Source organism: Dendrobates tinctorius, unplaced genomic scaffold (genome assembly GCF_039654945.1).
Source record: "Dendrobates tinctorius isolate UK_male_01 unplaced genomic scaffold, ASM3965494v1 ptg000143l, whole genome shotgun sequence".
In the NCBI taxonomy this organism is placed as follows: domain Eukaryota; kingdom Metazoa; phylum Chordata; class Amphibia; order Anura; family Dendrobatidae; genus Dendrobates; species Dendrobates tinctorius.
Window position 1 is genome coordinate 38,355,665 of NW_027361810.1, and position 22,799 is coordinate 38,378,463.

At 41.7% G+C, this 22,799-nt stretch overlaps 1 long non-coding RNA gene across 1 annotated transcript in view; it reads right to left on the reverse strand.

Annotated features, from left to right (window-relative positions):
• Positions 1 to 17,827, reverse strand: part of LOC141049109 (uncharacterized) — a 32,861-nt gene extending 15,034 nt beyond the window's left edge. Inside the window, exon 1 of the long non-coding RNA XR_012220258.1 lies at positions 17,574 to 17,827. This is a non-coding gene — a long non-coding RNA (uncharacterized lncRNA). The remainder of the gene's footprint in view (positions 1 to 17,573) is intronic.
• Positions 17,828 to 22,799: the final 4,972 nt, after the last annotated feature.

Here is a 22,799-nt window from a genome sequence, read left to right on the forward strand (position 1 = left end):
ATAAGTATTTGGTCAGAAACAAGCAATCAAGATTTCTGGCTCTCACAGACCTGTAACTTCTTCTTTAAGAGTCTCCTCTTTCCTCCACTCATTACCTGTAGTAATGGCACCTGTTTAAACTTGTTATCAGTATAAAAAGACACCTGTGCACACCCTCAAACAGTCTGACTCCTAACTCCACTATGGTGAAGACCAAAGAGCTGTCAAAGGACACCAGAAACAAAATTGTAGCCCTGCACCAGGCTGGGAAGACTGAATCTGCAATAGCCAACCAGCTAGGAGTGAAGAAATCAACTGTGGGAGCAATAATTAGAAAATGGAAGACATACAAGACCACTGATAATCTCCCTCGATCTGCTGCTCCATGCAAAATCCCACCCCGTGGGGTCAGAATGATCACAAGAACGGTGAGCAAAAATCCCAGAACCACGCGGGGGGACCTAGTGAATGAACTGCAGAGAGCTGGGACCAATGTAACAAGGCCTACCATAAGTAACACACTACGCCACCATGGACTCAGATCCTGCAGTGCCAGACGTGTCCCACTGCTTAAGCCTGTACATGTCCGGGCCCGTCTGAAGTTTGCTAGAGAGCATTTGGATGATCCAGAGGAGTTTTGGGAGAATGTCCTATGGTCTGATGAAACCAAACTGGAACTGTTTGGTAGAAACACAACTTGTCGTGTTTGGAGGAAAAAGAATACTGAGTTGCATCCATCAAACACCATACCTACTGTAAAGCATGGTGGTGGAAACATCATGCTTTGGGGCTGTTTCTCTGCAAAGGGGCCAGGACGACTGATCCGGGTACATGAAAGAATGAATGGGGCCATGTATCGTGAGATTTTGAGTGCAACCCTCCTTCCATCAGCAAGGGCATTGAAGATGAAACGTGGCTGGGTCTTTCAACATGACAATGATCCAAAGCACACCGCCAGGGCAACGAAGGAGTGGCTTCGTAAGAAGCATTTCAAGGTCCTGGAGTGGCCTAGCCAGTCTCCAGATCTCAACCCTATAGAAAACCTTTGGAGGGAGTTGAAAGTCCGTGTTGCCAAGCGAAAAGCCAAAAACATCACTGCTCTAGAGGAGATCTGCATGGAGGAATGGGCCAACATACCAACAACAGTGTGTGGCAACCTTGTGAAGACTTACAGAAAACGTTTGACCTCTGTCATTGCCAACAAAGGATATATCACAAAGTATTGAGATGAAATTTTGTTTCTGACCAAATACTTATTTTCCACCATAATATGCAAATAAAATGGAAAAAAAAACAGACAATGTGATTTTCTGGATTTTTTTTCTCAGTTTGCCTCCCATAGTTGAGGTCTACCTATGATGTAAATTACAGACGTCTCTCATCTTTTTAAGTGGTGGAACTTGCACTATTGCTGACTGACTAAATACTTTTTTTCCACACTGTATATATATATATACTAGATGGTGGCCTGATTCATCGGGTATTCTAGAATATGTATGTAGTTTATTTAAAGGGAATCTGTCACCCCATTTTTACCTCATAAGCTGGGGCCCACCACCATCAGGGGCTTATCTACAGCATTCTGTAATGCTGTAGATAAGCCCCCGATGAAACCTGAAAAATAAGAAAAACACGTTAGATTATACTCACCGGGGTGCGGGTGCGGTGGATGTCACGGTCCGGTCTGGCGCCTCCCATCTTCATACGATGATGTTCTCCTCCTTGCTTCTCCTTCGGCTCCTGCGCACGCATACTTTATCCGCCCTGTTGACGGCAGAGTAAAGTACTGCAGTGCACAGGCGCTGGGAAAGGTCAGAGAGGTCCGGCGTCTGCACACTGCAGTAATCTGCTGTGCCCTCAACAGGGTCGATAAAGTACCCATGCGCAGGAGCAGAGGGAGAAGCAAGGAGGAGGACGTAATCAAATGAAGATGATAGGCGCCGGACGGGACAGCAACACCCATCGGTCCGGACCGAACACCGGGGTGAGTATAATCTAACTATTTTTTCTTATCTTTCAGGTTTCATCGGGGACTTATCTACAGCATTACAGAATGCTGTAGATAAGCCCTTGATGGCAGTGGCTGCAGCTGATAGGCCAAAAATGGAGTGACAGATCCCCTTTAAATTCTGCTCCAATATCGCTGATTGCGGCAAATCCGTGAGGCAGGAGATGACCCATGGCAAATGTCGGGAGATCAGCGGCTAGCGCCGCAGATCTCCCGACGGTAGCGGTGGCGTGCGTCATTTGAATTCCGCGCCAATTCGTGGTCAGACTGCGCCTGTCGCAGATTGGTCGCGGCCGGCCGGGCGCGACCAATCAGCGATGCGGGATTTCCATTACAAACAGACAGACAGAATTAAACGATTATATAGTAGATATCACCAGGGCTATAACATGTCATATAGGGGCTCATATGTTAATGGCTTAACTGGCGAGGTGAATTCTCTAAGCAGCAGGACAGGGTGAACAACACAGGCCTAAGGCAATGGCATAGATGACGGACTTACTGCATGGAACATGGTATTGTGAGAAATAGGACAGCAGGACAATAAGTAAAGCAGGCCACAGAACCAAGCGTGACACACACATAGGAACTGAATATGTATAGTCAGTTCATGACTTGCAGCAGAGTTTGTAGTCTGAACAAGTCAAGAGAAGAGTTAGTTATGCTTACAGCAGACAAAGGGTTAATCAGCAAAGAAATCAATGAACAGGAAGATATATTCTGATCCACCAGCGTTTGTAATGAGTACAAGTCCAGAGAAGTCACCAAGGAGTCTGCCCTCGACTAAGGCGGAGTACCTGCTGAGTTTGTTAATTTTGGTATTTTCCAGAGATAGGGGCCCGCTTTCCTTAAAGTGGACACTTTTCAAAGTCTGGTATCAGAGTTACTGTATCTCTTGTTCTGTTACTGCAAATGGTGCATTGCTCTGATCAAGAACTGTAATCTGGATATATCCATCAGAGTGGTAACTAGCACATGTGACATTTACATAATCTTAGGTGGAATAGCATTTTCTAACTTTACCACAACGCAACAAGATATGTTGAAGCAGAAAACTGGGACTCAACAATAGAGAGGAGGGAATATGTTAAAATTGGAATTTGGCTGATTTGCTTGAAATTGGTTGGCAAATTTGATTCACATTGAATAAATCCATTGCAAATCAAATCATGCCTGCTCTGTTCCCCAAACCTCTCCAGCAGCCTGTCTTCTGATCAACTCCTCTGGCTTTTTTTTTTATTTCTGCCTTCTTCACTTTCTGGGCTTGTAATGCTGCCGTTTTTTACTAGGCCCCATGTTGTCTCATGGGGCACAACACATCCTTGATATCAATAATTTGCCTCACTCCCATGTGATGACACAGGGCCTATTGAAGAACAGAAGCAGCAGAGACCCGGAATGAGAAGAAAAGCTGAAGGGAAGTCATCAGAGAACTGGGCGACAGCTGAACAGGTACAGGGGAGGGCAGAGGATTGGTGAGTATAATGATTCATCTTTTAAATCGCTTCTTGGCTGGCAGTCATTATGCTGGATTCATTGTCAATCGAAATCCCCAAAAATTCAGATTAGTTAGAATTTAATGGAACATGATTGACCACTACTGCATTCACACAAGGCTCTTCGGAACCCTGGTTTCTGATATCAGTAAGGGTCTCAACGGTTGGACTCCCTATGATTAACTCCATGCTCGCCTGTATGACTGAAAGCTGGCGGCTCCTGGGAGGAAAAAAGCTAATTTTCTCCTGGGTGCCGCACTTTCAGTACAACGGATAAGGGCCTCCATAACACTATTAATTTGCAGATTAACCCCATATATGCAGGTTAATAGCATTCTCCGACCTGACAGGTTCCCTTTTAAAAAGTTGGGTTTCACTTTAATGCACATTTGAAGCATTATGCCCACCTCACTACATCCCCCATAGTGCATCCTATACATAAATAAATATACTGTATATCTTATCTGTTTGTTACATCCCATTATTCAGATCGTGTCTGTGCATATGAAATAACTCTTTAATTCTCCATTATTTCTAAATCCATTTGCTGAATAAGGACATAAATTGCTAAATGTCGAGTGGCCAGCTGCCAATCAGGCTTTCCAGTTGCCACTTAGAATAAATAAGACCTATAGGCATCATAGCTGTAGGGAAAACTGCGTTTCATGGCTTAGTTTTCTAATTGCACATTACATTGATTCTTCTTTATTTCTGTACTTCAAAACACAAATCATCAAGCAACAGGAATATGTGCCCGAGTCTTCACATCTTTAGGATAATTTATCAGGTAAGTTAACAGTTCAGCAGCCCGATACTTTCTCAATATTTCACATTAACTGAATTAGAAAGTATATTTGCATTATGCCAGTGCAGAGGAGCAGGGAAGGCTACCGCAGAGCAGTTTCCTAGTGATTCAAGGTTGGGAGATGAGAATATCGAATTGGGATATATATTTATCAGTAAATTTACCAACAACTAGATTTGATTAAGTCTCTCGAGATGTAATACTGGACAATTTGCTTAATTCATTGGAGGATAGAGTTGCATGAAATAAATTTGAATGAATCAATATTGTTTGGAAGGGGTTAAAAAAACTCTCAGTGAACCTTTACATTCATCTCTCCTCCATGCCCCCCATTCTCTGCCTGGTCCTCAGATCTGCTTGGAATGGCCATCCAGTTTCCATTTTTGTTATGTTATGTTTTGTTATGATGAAATTAGACTCCCAAAATTAGAATTCATAAAGTTTGTATATAAATTTGCTCATTTCTGCTGGCAACCAGTTAAACGTTTTTCAAACTTCCTCCTGGCATTAACATAGGATTGCATGTCGTTAAAGGGAAAAATCACTCATGATAATACAATGACTAAAGATGCAAAACCTTTCATTTGGTCGCCCCCCACCTGCCATTGATATTATTAATATTTATTATTATAGGGCCATTTATTCCATGGCGCTTTACATGTGAGGATGGGTATACATAATAAAAACAAGTCTAACAATCTTACGCAATAAAAGTCACGTCTGGTAAAGGAGGAGAGAGGACCCTGCCCGCGAGGGCTCACAGTCTACAAGGGATGGGTGAGGATACAGTAGGTGAGGGTAGAGCTGGTCGTATAGTGGTTTGGTGGATCGGTGGTTACTGCAGGTTGCAGGCTTGTCGGAAGAGGTAGGTCTTCAGATTATGTGTTGTGCCTTATGTGAACGAGGGTCTTCAGATTCCCTCCAGAACCAGGACTAAAGTTTTAGAGGTCCCTTATGTATAGAACTATTGGTGTTATTCTATGATTTCATCCCCATGCTTTTACACCCTCTTCCCAGTTGAAGTGCATTGAGAGAAAACCAGTACATGTTCCTTATGTTAGGGCTCCGTCACACATCGCGACGCACCAGTGATCCTGACAACGATATGAACTTGACATGATCGCTGGTGAGCTGCCAAACAGGCAGCTTCACCAGCAATCAGCACCAGCGACACGAGGGTAACAAGCGACGCATGTCTCTTAGTTACCCACTGTGTACCTTAGTTACCAGCGTGCTGGTGCAGGGAGCTGGTAACCAAGGTACACATTGGGTTTCTAAGTGGCGCGCGGCACTTAGAAACCCGATGTGTACCTTGGTTACAAGCTCCCTGCACCAGCACGCTCGTAACTAAGGTACACAACGGGTTTCTAAGCGCTGCTCACTGCTTAGAAACCCTGTGTTTACCTTAGTTACCAGCGCCAGTTTGTTGATCACTGGTCTCCAGCCTGTCACACGCAGCGATGCGTGCTGGCCAGCGGGAGACCTGTGATCAAAAATATGTCCTGGCCATTCCAGGACGATCAGCGATAACCGGCAGGGGGGCCGGTCACTGGTCAGTGTCACACATAGCGATCTCGCTGGTGAGATCGCTGTTGCGTCACAAAACTTGTAATATTCTTGCTCCTGACTCCTGGCTACTCCTGGCCTTGCTCTTACATTGCTTACCATCATTTATTTTGAGAAAAATGCTAGAATTCTGGTAGCACACTAGAAACGAAGGTCACTGTATTCTGAAATTGTGATTGATGGCGTTTACTTAATTAAAAATCTATTTTGTATGGTTCCCTCTTAGGTCGCTAAGCACAGTTTGATGCTGGCTCAATAGCTGAGCCTGCTTCATACGCAGTAGATGCCGGCTTTGTTAGATAGCCAGTATCTGCCTGTTCCTACAGCAACCCGATCTTGCTCCAATTCCTGCAGTTAAATCCACTGTGGCATTTAAATTACATCATTACTGGTGTGTGGACTCTCTTATCGGCCGGCTCCCCTCAACCCATTCCCAATAAATCAGTGAGCAAATATGTCATCTAGGGGCCTGATGAAGGTTCCCCATAACAGTAATTTTAGTCTTTCTGCGAAGCTGAGTGTGTAAGAGTACTCAATTTTGCTACATAGGGAAATACTGTGCTAGTAATCAAATGAAGTCCCCTAAGGGGACTAAAAAATAAAATAAAAAAAGTGTAAAGAACATTAAAAAATAGCACAACAATTTAAATAATAGCCCTCTCCTCCCATAAAAAAATGGCGACACGAACAAATTTTGCATCTTTTTTTTTTTTTTATAAAAATTTTAGGATTTTTCTTTCATCAACAAATTAATAAAAGCACTTAATACTGAGAAAGTTTGGTTTTACCGTATTTACACTGACTTTTTTTATCACCATTTCTTCACACTTGAATTTATTCCTCCTTTTTCCGGTATATTATGTATGGTAAAATGAACCATATTATTCAAATGTTTAAATTATTCTACATAACTCATGCATTATGGCTCTTGGAAAAAAGGAAAAAAAACAAAAGAGCAAAAATGTAAAATTCCATTATCATTAAACAATTCAATGACACTTGCCTCTGTCACTTACTGTCCTGCCATAATAACTGAAGCTTCGGTTTTAGGTGGAGATCCACTTTTAGGATTATTTGGATTCCCATGCCTTCATGACCTGAGTAATTTATCTGAGTTTCTCTAGAATTCTGCACATTTAAATTCATACCAGCGAGGGAATAATTCAATATACCAAGGGTATAGCCAAAATATATCAACAGGTTTAAGGAAAGTGTAGAACTGTTTAATTGGGTGCATAGGGGCATGGTTTGCGTAGACTGGGTGCCGAGCATTGAATATCTCAGATGGGCAACATTGCAATATTACAGTATCCTGAGAGACGTTCTCTATTATTTTCAGTTCACCAATGATGGACAGATTTCATAATACAATAAAATAAACTAAAACTCTAGAATATTATCATCTGCTCATTATAATTTGCATTCAGAGTTACCGGAACACATCGAGAGCTGCATATGTTTAGCATTATCCATTACTAGTAGCTACCGCCATTCCTTAATTAACCTAAGGAGCCTTCATAACTGCCAGTAACATTGTCTCTAGATGTAATATAATGATTAGTGACAGAAGATTTTACTTTTACCATGAGGATTATAAAATATGAACCACTGTGCCCAAAGTAATATTAATAAATGTTTTACACTATGTCGGGCCTTAAATTACATGAATATTCGCTGTCTTTCTTGAACAAGGTTCGGTGTCAAGCTTATCTGAATAAAAGGTCTTCTGATATTTTTTTCGTTAAAACATTTTTTTTCCTTTGCTGGCAAAACTAGTAAGGACTCTGGAGTTCCTTGACCTGATTCTAAAAAAAAGAATAATGTGTCAGCACAAGTCATAGGATCCAAACTTGGCAGAAACTTTTTATGATAAAGTTTCAAAAGAGATTTCAAATAAATGAAAAGGGCCCTTGAAAAAATAGTTAATTTTAGGTTTTCATCATTTTGGATAATGTATGTATCTCTAAAAACATATACTGTATGTATATAGACAGATGGGATAGAAAACTATGATAACAATGGTGGTAACACTATGATGTTCCCAAGGGTTTTAGAAGAGTGGCAGTAAACTTTGGGTGAGAATTTGTGGTTCAGGACCTTCATTCTATTTTTCAGAGTGGTCACAGGAATGGTGCTCCGAGGAGCAATTTATTACCTATTGTGGTTAAACCCCTTTCAGTTGACTGTTTAAAGTGGTTGTCCAGTACTTGGATCACTAAATTCTCCCTTATAAATTAACAAAACCTTATACTCACCTCTGGTGCCAGCACCGTTACAGTGGTGTCGGCACTGGCTCTCCCAGAGCTCGTCTGACACAGTTATGTCATACGACCCCTGCAGCCAATCAGTGGTGGCTTCACTCTGCCTGCCTTCTGATAAATCAGACATCTGGGGGAAGTGAGAGCTGCTGCTGCTCTCTCGCTTCCTCCAGATGCCAATTTTGTTCATAGGAGAGCAGAGTGAAGCCAATGATGATAGGTGACCCCATTGTCACGTGTGTGTCACATGCAAAAGACAGTCGCTCTGCTTCTGGCTGTAGAAGGTCTCTCCGTTTGGCATTGCAGACGCCTTCTTAATCCTTCTCACGTTTGGACCCAGTTGCAACCTCCCTAATTGACACTGCTGGACCTGGGAGTTTATAGACTCCCAGTCTGCTTCAGGGAGCCACCGGAGATATTTACATATTCCCTTGTGAAGTCTTGGAGCTATAGCAGTTATCTTACTTTCTCTCTGGTGTTCTTGGAGGATGTCTGGTGTTATCTCTCTGGAGTCTGCTTAAGCTAAGTTGATTTCCCCTTGTTTGTCTCCCGTCTTGTCTTTAGTGTACAATGGGGACTGACCAGTGCTCTCCCTCATCCCTATTCAGGGCCTAGCTCTAGGGATATACAGGGCTTAGGTTCCTGCTCAGCGATTGGTGTGGGACCAATATAGGGATGGTAGGTGAAGCAGGGTTCTATTATATCTGCCTAGGGGTCCCCACTCCCCTTTCCCTAGTGTTTGGGTCTCCTTCCCCTTTTCCCCTCATGTTGCACGTTATCTTCTCACACTGTGCATGACATTCGCTGACATTGATAGCTTACACTCTAGAGGAGAGAGTATAAGAGAGAGCAAGAGAACCTCACTGATCATAGCCGCAAATATGAGGAAATGCGACTCAAACTTAACCCTGTAATGATCGATCCGCTCATCTCTATTCAGTATGCATTACATCTGTTATTGTCAGCTCTAAACTGAAAGCCCACTTCTCTGATCTGCCTGCATGCATTTTGACATGAGCTCAGGAGCACAGTGTCATGTCGGACGCTATTCACACCACAGCGTCCGGCAGGCAGCGGTAGTTCCATCTCCGTCCACTATAGCCTCAGTGGCGCCGGCTTGATTTTACTCAGGTTATTGGGGGTTAATCTAGCTGGAAATCAGGTGGGATGTTTGGTCACGCCCACGGTCTTTAAATAGTCGTGCTGGCCTATGGACGTCGCCGATTATAGCTTGTGTTTTATGCCAAGTGGTTCCGGTCAGGAGAGGAGGTGTTGGAGAGAGAAATTCGTAGCTGGTGGCATATGATCCGTTGTTACCTTTTCGCCTTCCTATATTTGTGTTTTGTTTTGCCCTGTTCACATTACGGTATTGTCCTGTGTGTATGCGGCGCGGTGCGGTTTAAGTTCTCCCTGTCTGTCATTACTGTGTGGGCTTTGGTGGTTTGACGACTCACTGAGTGGAGGGTGGAGGGTTCAGCTTAGGGCTGACCAGGAGATAAGGAAAGGTTGGAGGCTCAGGCATTTGCACCATTAGCAAAAACCCTGGGTTGAGGGTCAGACAGGGTTTTCCCTAGTTAGAGGGACTCCGCAGGGGCCCCGGGTATTTCAGCCTTCTTTGACCTAAGCCCCGCGTAACACACAGAGACAGAGAAACACTCTCACATCCTGTAATTCATCTCAGTGTCTCGGCTGATAGAGAAGACTTAAGGTACTGTCACACTTAGCGATGCACCAGCGATCCTGACCAGCGATATGACGCCGTCAGGATTGCTGGTGCATCTCTAAGTGGTCGCTAGTGAGCTGCCACACAGGCAGATCTCACCAGCGACATCGCAGAGGACGGAGGTCGCTACTTACCTGTCGCACTAAGCGATCTTGACGTCCTCCCGCCCGCGTCCACGCTCGTCGCTCATCTCTCCACAGGAAGCCCAGCAGGAAGCTGACGACGAGAAACAGTCCAGGACGTTCTCACGCGATCAGCGATAACCAGCGGGGAGCGGTCGGAGGTAAGTATCAGACATAGTGATATCGCTAGCGATATCGCTATAACGTCACAAAAACTAGTGACGTTATAGTGATATTGCTAGCGATATCGCTTAGTGTGACAGGCCCTTTACACTTGACACGAAGCAGTGGACAGTAAGTTAGACAAATAAGGAACTTTGGAATGATTTTTTGGGATAAGCCAGAATATTTTTTAAACAAAGTGATTTGTAAATTACCTATTGCACAGTATCAGAAAGCAAAAAAAAAAACAAGATCTACTCTGTAACAGCAAGGCCACAGTCTTTAGAATATAACATTCTGTAAATAATACACTATGTTAACAAGCTTGCTCTTCCCTACTCAACCATAGAGAATGAAAGATATTGAAAGCACTAATTAATGAATCCATTTGCTCTTTACTTCCAAGTTTTACACAAGCCGCTGTTTACAATATTGAAGGTCAATCTCTTATTAGAATAATCCCTAATGCAAATTTTTATAATAAAATATGACAACCTCAATTTTCTCACAGATGGAAGTTCCTAATAAATATAGGTCAACACTGTATCTGAATTGTTATCAGCATAATCAATGTAAATAACCATTGCCGGCTAGGTAATCCTTGATTTCCATAGTGTCATGGGACTACCAATTTCGGGAATGGCAGCAGTCCTGGGATTTCACAACAGAGAAAGAGCAACTTTATGAGAAGCAGATTGTGGTATTTTCAACTAAGCACATGATATTGTATTTAACTCCCAGATTCAACTTTACAATTATAGTGGGTTTAATGCAGGGGTGTACAAACTTTTATTGTCTATTGACAATATTGCACAACTGCTAATAACTGCTGAAAATACTAAAAGGTTATCTTCAACATTTAAAGTTGTCATCGATCAGGTGGGGGATCTGAGGGGAACTGGAACACTGAACAATCCAGGAAACAGCGCTCTGAAATTTGCAATCAGAATGGAGCAAAAGTGAAGAACCGGGATCAGCGCTGTCTTAGGGTTGCCACATTTGAATCAAGAACAGGTCCGATAAGTTGCTTCAATGAGCTTTTATTCAAACCAATGATTAATTTTCTTTTTAATTAAAAAAGTTAAAAACACAATTATCCACACAATGCGTTTCGGATGCACTGCAGCCTCCCTCAGGTAGGAGCCCTAAGGATCCCTAAGACAAAGCTGATCCTGGTTCTTCACTTTTGATCCTTCACCATGGGAAACTCCGGCAAGTGGTTTCTCCATCTCTCTGGGAATGGATGCAGTCTCTCCCATTTGACTCCAAGCTGAAACGGGAGTTGTGCCTCTATTAGCACAACTACATCAGGTGAGTAAGTTTTCTTTGTTACTCGCCTTATACTATTGGATGCTACTCACTGCGCTTAGATAGCGTCACGGTTTCTTTTTCTCTCTTGGGACATTTCATATAATCAGAATAGACCGGTGACCATTCTTCCTGTCTGGGACAAGGAAAAAGTAGCATGCTGAACTTACCTTTTTCCAGTGTGGCATTTAAGAGCCTCTTTCTTTGGATTAATGTAGGTTCCAGCGGTCCCACTTAAAATGGGTGGAACCTTTTGAGACACTAATTTGAAGTTTATATCTGTTAGGCCTCCTTCACACGTCCGTTTTTTATGTCCATATGTGGTCCCTTTTTTAAGGATCGCAAACAAGGACATACGCACACCCACTGTAGTCAATGGTGGTGCACACATGTCAGGGTTTTTAACACAGACTGTGTAACATTCACAGCAGTAACTCATCCTCCTTGGTTCTTGCACTGCCTCTCCAGTTCTGTCGAAGTCTTTGTTGACAGGCTGCAGCAGTGAAATCATGTCTACAGCGCATGTCACCACTGTAGCCAGTCACTGGGCTCAACAGCTCATGCTGTCTTCAAAAGGATTAACACTGAAACTTTTAATTGGCTCCACAGGTCACCAGTGCGGTAGTCATGAAGATCCCTACTGCAGTCTATCAAAAAGACTGTGACACCTTCCTCACCTACATAGGTTGATTATAGCTGAGTCATTTTATACTGAGGAATCCAATAGAGGCTAGAAAATGAATCACAAAAAAAGTAAGGCCTTGTGTACATGTAATGTGGCATGGGGTGATAGACGTGGACGAGGTACTTGTGCTTCATGCCTCAGCGCGCTACATAAAAATGGGGTCCTGGCTGGGTTTATGGACTTTGACTCTTAGGGCGCTATGCCCTTGCAGACGCCATGATGCCGGTGACTTTGGCTGGCCAAGACCAGATGTTATATAGTTCAATGAAGGAGACCACCATCCAAACATTAACATTCTTTTATTGAACAATAGCATCAGGGAGGCAGAAGTATATACAGTGGATAGTTTCTCTTCAAACATACAACAATTCCATACACATTTTGCTCCTTCCTGAGCTTGCTCAGCTCTATCACTCCATTAGCCTCTCTTTCTAGCTTTACCACCACCCAACACAGCACTTTGGGAGCTTCGATAGTCTCCAACAACAGCACCACTATCCGGTAAGCGAGAGTCCTATTCTTCAATTCGCGTTCCGTGTCCTTTTCCCTTAGAAGAGCTATTTTTGCCACTACGGCTGATACGATACTTAACTTCTTTAGTGCACAGCCCTCTCTCTTCTTTCTACTATTCTTCTCAGCGCTGCTCCGTCATTTCACTGTCAGACTCCATACCGCCCTGCTGGGCTTCCTGCCCCAGAACTCATCTCCAGAAACTCACTCACTCCTACTAACAATTTTCCTTGGCTCTTCTCTGGATCACACTATCCATTATCTTGGTGTCCTCTCACTTTAGGGACACCCAATTCATGTGGCTTTGTTGACTAATCTGCTCTAGCTGAACGTAAGCAATACCTCCACCTCCTTAGACACTCATTGAGTATTTGGGGAGTTTTTTATCTCTGTATTATAAGCGAAAACCAGGAGTGGAACAATCAAAGGAAAAGTATAATAGAAACACGTCACCACTTCTGCATTTTTCACCCACTCCTGGTTTTCAATTCCAACTACTGATGTAAAAAAAATCACCAAATACTAAACATGTGCACATGGCTTAGGCTACGCTCCCGCGATGAGCTTTGGCTGAGTTCTTGATTTTGCTAATTTTCTGCCTCTTTTCTGCACTTATTAGGGACTAAGCTTAAGATATGTTTTTGACATTGTATTTTTGTCTCTTTTTCGAGTGTCATGTTTTAAACAGACCTGCTTTGTTTTTGATACCTCTTGGTATTTGGCTTTGACAAAACTTTATTGATATAGTCATGTGCGGATTACATGCTTTTTTTATGCTTTTTTATTCTGGAAACACACTAAAAATGCATATGTTGTTTTCACCTGTAGATTTTCTGCAACTAATGCAAGTCAATGAAAAATCTGCACAGAATAGTCAGCATACCCACAAGAGAAATTGCCAAGTGACAGATTTGACATATGCACAGCACATCAGGTTACGCTGAGTAAAAAAGAAGCATAGTAGGCATAAGATTTCTATAAATTCCATCCGCTCTGCTGGAACTCTAAGATGCTGCGGTTTTGACGTAGCAAAAATGCACAGAGTCAAAAACTCACCAAAAACTCTTATTAGGCACAAAGCCTAAGTAGCCAACTGTTTTATGTATACAGATCTTATGGTTATAGCCTGCAATCTAAACCTGTTTTCACCTTGAAGACATGTGCTCACGTATGCAGAAAATTTCTGCATAAAAACAGGACTCCTTCCCAGAAAACGCGCATTTTTTTCTGCGCGTTTTTTTGAGCAAAAATGTGCGGCTTTTTTTCCGCGTGTCCCCAGACACATAGAAAATAGCCAGAAATGCAGAATTTACCGCGAAATTAATGAGCATGCTGCATTTTTTACCGCAAAGCGTTTTTTCGCTGTAAAAACGCATCAATATGCACAAAAAGTGCAAAATGCATTAATATGAATGGGAAGCTTCTTTAAAGCGTTTTTTGAGTGGATTTTTTGGTAAATCCGCGGGAAAAACGTGAAAAAAAAAGCTGTGTGTGAACAGAGCCTTACTCCCTTTAATCTGAATATTGTGATGCAGATTTGCTAATCTGGTTTAAGGCATTCTAAAATAGGCCAAATGAGTCACAGTACATCGTTCTGAATGACAGATGTGTACATTTTTACATATTTTTGAGCAAATATTTTTCACCAAACTTTGCTAATTTTGGTGCACTCATGCTTGGCTATTTTTTTGCATCCCCTATCAAAATGAATAGGAGAGAAATGCCCATGCATGACCACCATGCAACATACGACAATACTACATTCTCAAGATCCCAGACGTGAAACCTGCATTTATTAAAACTTGGATATGCTATAAATGTTTGAGATTGAAATACCCCTTTAAGTCCTGATTCCAACTAAGTACTTTTAAAACCAACTGAAGTGCAGAAAAGTGGATATTATAGATGAATTGTATAATCTGGTTAACTTGTAATAAAAACATTAAAACAGTAACCTTCAGATGACACACGATGATAGAAGAGATGACAGAAGAGAGTGACACATGACTGCCGGATCAGATTGTGAAAGGTCTCTTTTTGCCCCCTGGTAGCTTTGCTGTACGTATAAAACCTATTGGAAAATACATATTTTGTCTCCTGATCAGCTGATCACCATTGTCTCATTTACAATGAATGTGTGCGCTGTCATGCAACATTTTCAGGTGTGCATGCCTACTGGGGATTAATACCCAAACACAGTCTACTACTTTTGCTCTGTTGGCACCAACATTGTCTATGGTGCATGTGCTCAAATTCCGGGGCAACGGAACAAGTGCCTGAATGCAGTGTAAAATCACCTTTACAAATTTAGCTCCTTCATGACCAGGACATTTTCCATTTTTGGGCATTCACTTTTTCGTGCCTCTTTTCGAAGAGTCATAACTTTTTATATACAGTATATATATATATATATATATATAGTCATCATACTTGACTTTTGGGTTTTACTTTTTCAATGTACATGGTGCAATAAAATTGGAACATGATTCTCCAGGTCAGTACAAATCTGTAAAAATTGGTTTGTGTTGCCATTTTATGAGACCTGTAACATTTTTTTCAGTGGAGCTTTATGAGGGCTTGTTTTTGATATCACTGTGATGTTGAGTAGCTACTCACGGGCAAGCCGTGAGAGAGAATAGTCAGGAGGTCCGAGGTCAGATACCAGGAGGACTCAAATTAAAGAGGGATAAGTCAAAGGCGTGGTTAGAAAACAATCTGGGGTCAAATTCCAAGAGGGTACATCAAAACCAGGGAGTACAACAAACGGATAGTCAGAGACCAATTCCAGGGTCAGATATCTAAAGTTAGAGAGCGTCAAAAGCAGACGGGGATATTCACAAGAGAAGTAACGACAAATCCAAGGTCCAGTAACAAGGTCAGAGGAAAGAGACACAAAGCTATATAAACACCTGCAACTTAGGCGAAGACAGCCCAGCACGCAACAGGATCAGATTGGATGACTGGACTGTCACTAACACAACCAACAGTCCAGCACACTCCAGATTCCATAGGGCAGCTGAGCTGTCACTCACAGCGTTCCTATTCCACAGTTAGTTATGAAACTGTGACAATCGCAAACTATAATTTTTGTATTTGAGGGTGTATTTAGAATGTATTAATCGCTTTTTCTTGCATTTTTGCATGTTTGAGGGGAGGCAAGGTGATATTTTTTGTTGTTTAACAAATGGTTAAATAATTTACATTTTGATTGGAATTTTGCTTGACTCCAAATATGTATTTTTTTTTTAATCTGGGAAAAAGGAAATGATTTCATTTTTTTATATATTTTTATATTTTTAGCAGAATTAATTGGGTCAAAAACAAGTGATCGGAGCAGGCTTCAGTTGCTGCTATAGTGGGTGGATGAGTCACCGCCGCCATCGGTTGGTTATGGTCACGGCTCTTGTACGTCACACGTCTGAAGGCGAAAACATTCAATACAATGTAGTTGAGTGTTCCTGAAGATGCCACTTGGTGCAAGAGAAAGATTGACAAAAATAGATCCCACCACAGAGCCTTGGCCCTCTTGGATCAGGATGCGATCATGATGATGTGTCTGCAGATATGTATCCGGGGACAGAGCAAAAAGCAGCAGGCACATTGCCTCCAGCTGTCAATTAAATGGCGTGAAAAACACTCTCATAATATTATCACATTATAAAAAGGAGCCAAGATCATATTTACATGAAGATTTGATCTGTAGAAAATAATGATTTATTACTTGCCTGTACTGAGGCACTGAAGAGAAGCTATGGGACTTGCAGAAAATCGTGTTACGCCACAATTTAAGCATTAACTTTATTTTTCTTCCTATGTAAACCCCACCAAGAGTACAGGTCATCCCTACATAATGGCAGGTATAATGTCCCTGTTACAAGCACTATAGAGATGACCATGGCACTTTTGTATAATGGTGCACAAGTAGGATCCAATCCTTTTCAGCGAAACATAAGAAAACTTGGCACTCAGAGTAGATGAAATTAAGTAAATGATTTACTATGCAATCCAACAATAAAGGTTCATAAAGGCTAGGCTCACATAGCGTTATGGCAGTCCATTTAATGGATGCGTTAAACGGACTGTGCTAGCGCTACTCTTCTTTTGATTGTGTTAATGCGATCGCGTTAGCGCATTCTGCTCCATCTGCGCTAGCCGTGACGGACCCTCGAACGCTGTAGACCACGTCCGAGGTTCCGTCACAGCATGATGGCACAAATAGTGCATGCCGATTATGACATGTGTTAGCGATGCATTTGGTTATGGCAGTCTATGGGTGCGTTAACGGATGCGTTACATCCTTTAAAAGGACTGCCATAACGCAATGTGAACCTGCCCTAACATTTCGGTCTACATTAGACCTTCCTCAGTGTGCCTATGGTTCAATTGAAAAGATATCAGATTGCGTTTTATCCCCTGGGTCAGCTAGTAAGCGTTGAACGCTGTGTCTGTTTTTCACAGGTCAGACAGCGTCCAATAGTGCCTCCATCTGCCTCATTATAGGGAATCTTTCATGAGGGTTCCATCTAAATCACGTATTTCAGAGATTTGCACGGAAACCCCGGTGTAAGCGCTCAGTGCAGAGCGCAGGATAAATGTGCACTGAGCCTTACTGCGATGTTTGGGAGTCAGAATGAAAAATCAACAGCAGGTGAAGAATTGGTTAAATTTATTTTTTATGCCGTTCCTTGAGCGGTATAAATGATTTTTACGCCCTTCCTCTTCACATTGTATACAGCTGACTTTCAGTATAAATCAGATCTCTGTCACCTCCAAAAATTCTCAGATGACTCAGTGATTGTAGGGGGAATTGTGGGGGATCAGGGGGAGGAGAAATATAGAAGGGTGGTTTCTGACTTTGTGGATTGGTGCCAGACTAACTGTCTAGAACTAAATGTGAAGAAAGCCAAGGAGATGGTGATGAGTTATAGAAGGAAAGAGAATGATTACTTACCGATTACTATTGCTGGCTGAGAGCTACAAATATTTGGGGGTCCACCTTGACCTCAAAATCGATTGGAGGTGTCATACGGAGAAGGTTTACAAGAAGGGAATGAGCAGACTGTACTTTCTACGGAAGCTCAGGTCTTTCAATGTGTGCAGTAAAAGGCTCAAAATGTTTTACCAGTCCATTGTGGCAAGCACCATCTTTTTTGCTATCATATGCTGAGGCAGTACTGTGCGAGTAACTGATGCTAATAAGCTCAACAAAATTATCAAGAAGGCAAGCGCAGCTGTTGGCCTCCATCCTGACTCTTTTGAGGAGGTAGTGGAAGATAGGATTCAGAAGAAGTGTAGGGCTATAATGAACAATAATACACACCCACTATACGAGCTGTTCTTGAAGCAGAAGAGCACATTCAGCAGCCGTCTAATCCTACTTAGGTGCAAGAAGGAGAAATTCTGGAAATTGTTTGTGCCTACTGCTATGTTCTATATAACAATTTCCTAAGGGTGAAAGACAACAATGACCTATGGCTGGTGCCCTAATAGCAATGATCAGAGATTTAAGATTTAAGTACCTGCACTTACACAAATTTGTTTGTTACGTAATATGGTTAGTCATGTGAAAGATCTATGTCTTGGAATTACTTTATGTAATGCTGTTTGTAATGTTGTAATGTTTGTAATGCTGTTTGAAACGCTGCTGTAATACCATAATTTCCCTTGGGATCAATAAAGTGTATCGTATTGTATCGTAGTAGACGACTTTATTCTTCGGGTCGGTGCGATTAAAGCGATACCAGATTTATATCAGGTTTTTATGTTTAGCTGTTGTTACATACTAAGGTTAAGTTCACACTGGGCTTTTTTTTATGCTTTTTTATGCTAATTTTCAGCTGCATTTTACAGCACCAGCTATGTCTCCAAGTTTTCTGAAATCTCATGCACACAGCTTGTTTTTTTTGTCATCAGTATTTTGTGCTTTGCATGTTTTTTGGACATAGAGCATGTCACTTCTTTCAATGTTTTTACAGCGTTTTTCACCCATAGAATTGAATGGAAAAAAATGCATGAAAAAAAACAAACCAAAAATTCCCCCCCAAAAAGCACCAAAACCTGCGCTTTTGCGCAGCTTCTTTCCTGCAGAAAAAAAATGCAGAAAAACGCCCAGTGTGAACTTAGCCCTCAAAGATGCTTTTTTTTGTTTTTAGAAAATTGTTTTTTGAGCCACCATATTTTTAAAGCTATAATTTTTCCATATTTCTGCTGACAAAGTCATGTGAGGTTTTTTTGCGCAACAAGTTGATATTTTTATTGATATCATTTTTGGGCTCATGACTTTTTTTATCGCTTTCTATTCCGATTTTTGGGAGGAAGGATTTACAGCCATTAATAATGCAGGAATTGTTTTATGACCTTTTTTATGCCGTTACGCATGTGGTAAAATTGATAATACAGTTTGATTCTTCGGGTCAGTACGATTACTGCGATACCCCATTTATATACAGTAGTTCTTTTTAAATGTTTTGGTGCTTTTACACAATAAAAACTACTGTATATACTCGTGTATAAGCCGACCCCCCTAATTTTGCCACAAAAAGCTGGGAAAACTTATTGACTTGCGTATAAGCCTAGGGTGGAAAATGCGGCAGCTACTGGTAAATTTTAAAAATAAAAATAGATACCAATAAAAGTAAAATTAATTGAGACATCAGTAGGTTAAATGTTTTTGAATATCTATATTGAATCAAGAGCCCCATATAATGCTCCATACAGTTCATGATGGGCCCCATAAAATGCTCCATATAAAATGCACCCCATATAATGCTGCACAAAGGTTAATAATGACCCCATAAGATGCTCCATGGAATAATATGCCCCATATGCTACTCCATAAAGGTTATGGCCCCATAAGATGCTCCATAGATTATACCCCATAAAATGCACCATAGATTATGCAGCCATAAGATGTTCCATAGATTATGCCCCCATAAGATGCTCCATAGATTATTCCAGCATAAGATGCTCCATAGATTATGCCCCCATAAGATGCTCCATAGATTGTGAGCTCATAAGATGCTCCATAGATTACTCCCCAATAAAATGCTCCATAGATTATGCTCCCATAAAATACTCCATAGATACGCCATAGATTATGCCCCCATAAGATTCTCCATAGATTATTCCCCCATAAGATGCTCCATAGATTATTCCCCCATAAAATGCTCCATAGATTATGCCCCATAAAATGCACCATAGATTACGCCCCCATAAAATGCTCCATAGATTATGCCCCATACGATGCTCCATAAAGCCCCCCATATGCTGCTCCATAGAATATGCCCCATATGCTGCCCCCATAAGATGCTCCATATATTATGCCCCCCATATGCTGCTGCAAAAAAAGCCATACTCACCTCTCCTGCTCAGGACCCGGCACCTGAGTTATTCACCTGTCCTGCTGCTCACCGCTGTCTGCCACGTCATCTGTCAGTGACGTTCAGGCAGCAGAGGGCATGGCGCGCACTAACCACGTCACCACGCCCCCTGCTGCCTAAAGGTCACTGACACAGGATGCAGCAGACAGCGATGGACCGGGGACAGGTGAATATCACTATACTTACCTCCTCCTGGCGCGGTCTCTGCAGCTTCGCTTCTCCAGGTCTCCCTTCAGCATCATGTGATACCGCTCATTACACTCATGAATATGCGCATATTCATGAGTTTAATTAGCAGTACCACTTGACCGCTGAAGGCAGGAAGGGAGACAATGGAGAAGCGGGGAGGTTGCAAAGGCACGCCAGGGGGGGAAAACATGATCTGTGACACCCCCGCTCCCCCTCCCCCGCCGACCCAGGTATATGACTCGTGTATAAGCCGAGAGGGGGACTTTCAGCCCCAAAAAATGGGCTGAAAATCTCGGCTTATGCACGAGTATATATGGTATGTTATTGAAAAAATAATTATAATGCTTTATCCTGAGAGCGATAACTTTTTTATTTTTCAGCTGATGGAGCTATATGGCGGCTTGATTTTTGTGGGACAAGATGATGGTTTCAGCTGTACCATGTTTATTTACATTCGTCTTTTTGATCACATTTTATTCCACTTTTTGTTTGGCCGTATGATGATAAAGCATCGCTTTTTGCCTCGGTTTTTTTTTTTTTTTACGATGTTCACTAAAAGGATTAACTAGTGAGACTGTTTTATAGGTCGGGTCATTCCAGGCGCGGTGGTACCAAATGTGTGTATTTTTATTGTTTTTTATCTTCATAATAATATTTACTTATGGGTACAATATATTTTTTATTTTTTTTATTAATTTGTGGTTTAAAAAAATACTTTTACGGCTTTATTCACTTTTTTTACTTTGTCTCACTATGGGACTTTCACTTTCTGCAGTCTGATCACAATTACAAGGCATAGCAATGCAGAAGCATTGCTATACCAACCTGTCGGTGCTGCAGATACAAGTTAGTTAGATCATGCACTGTGCATCTAACTAACTTGCTAGCGCCATTGCGTCACCATGGCAACAATTGAGACGCCGTAATAACGTTGTGGGCACTCCGATCCAAGGGCAGAGAGTCTTTCATCTTCTTCCCTGCTCTGTAAATGCTGCAATCGCAGCATTTAGGGTGCTAAAGTGCCAGGAGCAGTGCAGTCCAGATGTCAGTTGTCAAAATCAGCTGACTCCTGGAGGCGATCTCCCCTGCACAGTTCCCTATATGTGGGAGATCGCCATTACGTACATGTACTGAAAATGTCGGGAAGGGGTTAAAATCTCAGTGAATTTAAACAATTTGTGTTTTGATTTGCATAGATTACTAAACATGACTGCTGTAATATAGCTGAAGGAACAAAAAAAGCGCAATAGGGTCTTATCCGGGTTATTGCAGAAAAAATAAATTAGAATTTACTCACCCTTTTTAGGAGAGATTAAAGCATGTAGGATCAGTAATCTGCTTGCTGCACATCCAAAGGTCAACTCTGCGACCGCTTCAACATCAGATTTCGGAATAAATTCTTGGACTTATATACGCACATAAGTCCAAGAATTTATTCCGAAATCTAAACATGACTGCTGTCACTTCACAGATTGCAAAACGTTGCATCATCAAGAAAAGGATCACAGGACCTCAGGTGCGGCCAGGTGGGCTACCCCATAGTGTCTGGCAGCTATCACATCACATGGTCCAGAACAGCCAATTAGGAAGAACTATCATGTCCTGAACAGAGACCCTGCAAACTCAACGTGCATACACCATCATGCTTGAATATAAGGGGTGCTTAACCCCTTCACCCCCAAGGGTGGTTTGCACGTTCATGACCTGGCCAATTTTTACAATTCTGACCACTGTACCTTTATGAGGTCATAACTCTGGAACGCTTCCATGGATCCCGGTGATTCTGACAATATTTTCTCGTGACATATTGTACTTCATGTTAGTGGTAAAATTTCATTCAAATAACTTGCGTTTATTTGTGAGAAAAATGGAAATTTGGAAAATTTCGCAATTTTCCAACTTTGAATTTTTATGCCCTTAAATCACAGAGATACGGCACACAAAAAACTTGATAACTAACATTTCCCACATGTTTACTTTATATCAGCACAATTTTGGAACCAAAATTTTTTTTTGTTAGGAAGTTATAAGGGTTAAAAGTTGACCAGCGATTTCTCATTTTTACAACACCATTTTATTTTTAGGACCACATCACATTTGAAGCCACTTTGAGGGGTCTATATGATAGAAAATACCCAAAAGTGACACCATTCTAAAAACTGCACCCCTTAAGGTGCTCAAAACTACATTCAAGAAGTTTATTAACCCTTTAGGTGCGTCACAGGAATTTTTTTGAATATTTAAAAAAAAATGAGCATCTAACTTTTTTTCACAAAAAAAATATTTCAGGTTCAATTTTTTTTATTTTACCAAGGGTAACAGGAGAAATTGGACTGCAAAAGTTATTGTGCAATTTGTCCTGAGTACGCTGATACCTGATATGTGGGGGGAACGACTGTTTCGGCGCATGGCAGAGCTAAGAATGGAAGGAGTGCCGTTTGACTTTTTCAATGCAAAATTGGCTGGAATTCAGATCGGACGCCATGTCACGTTTGGAGAGTCCCTGATGTACCTAAACAGTGGAAACCCCCTACAAGTGACCCCATTTTGGAAACTAGACCCCCCAAGGAACTTATCTAGATATGTGGTGAGAACTTTGAACCCACAAG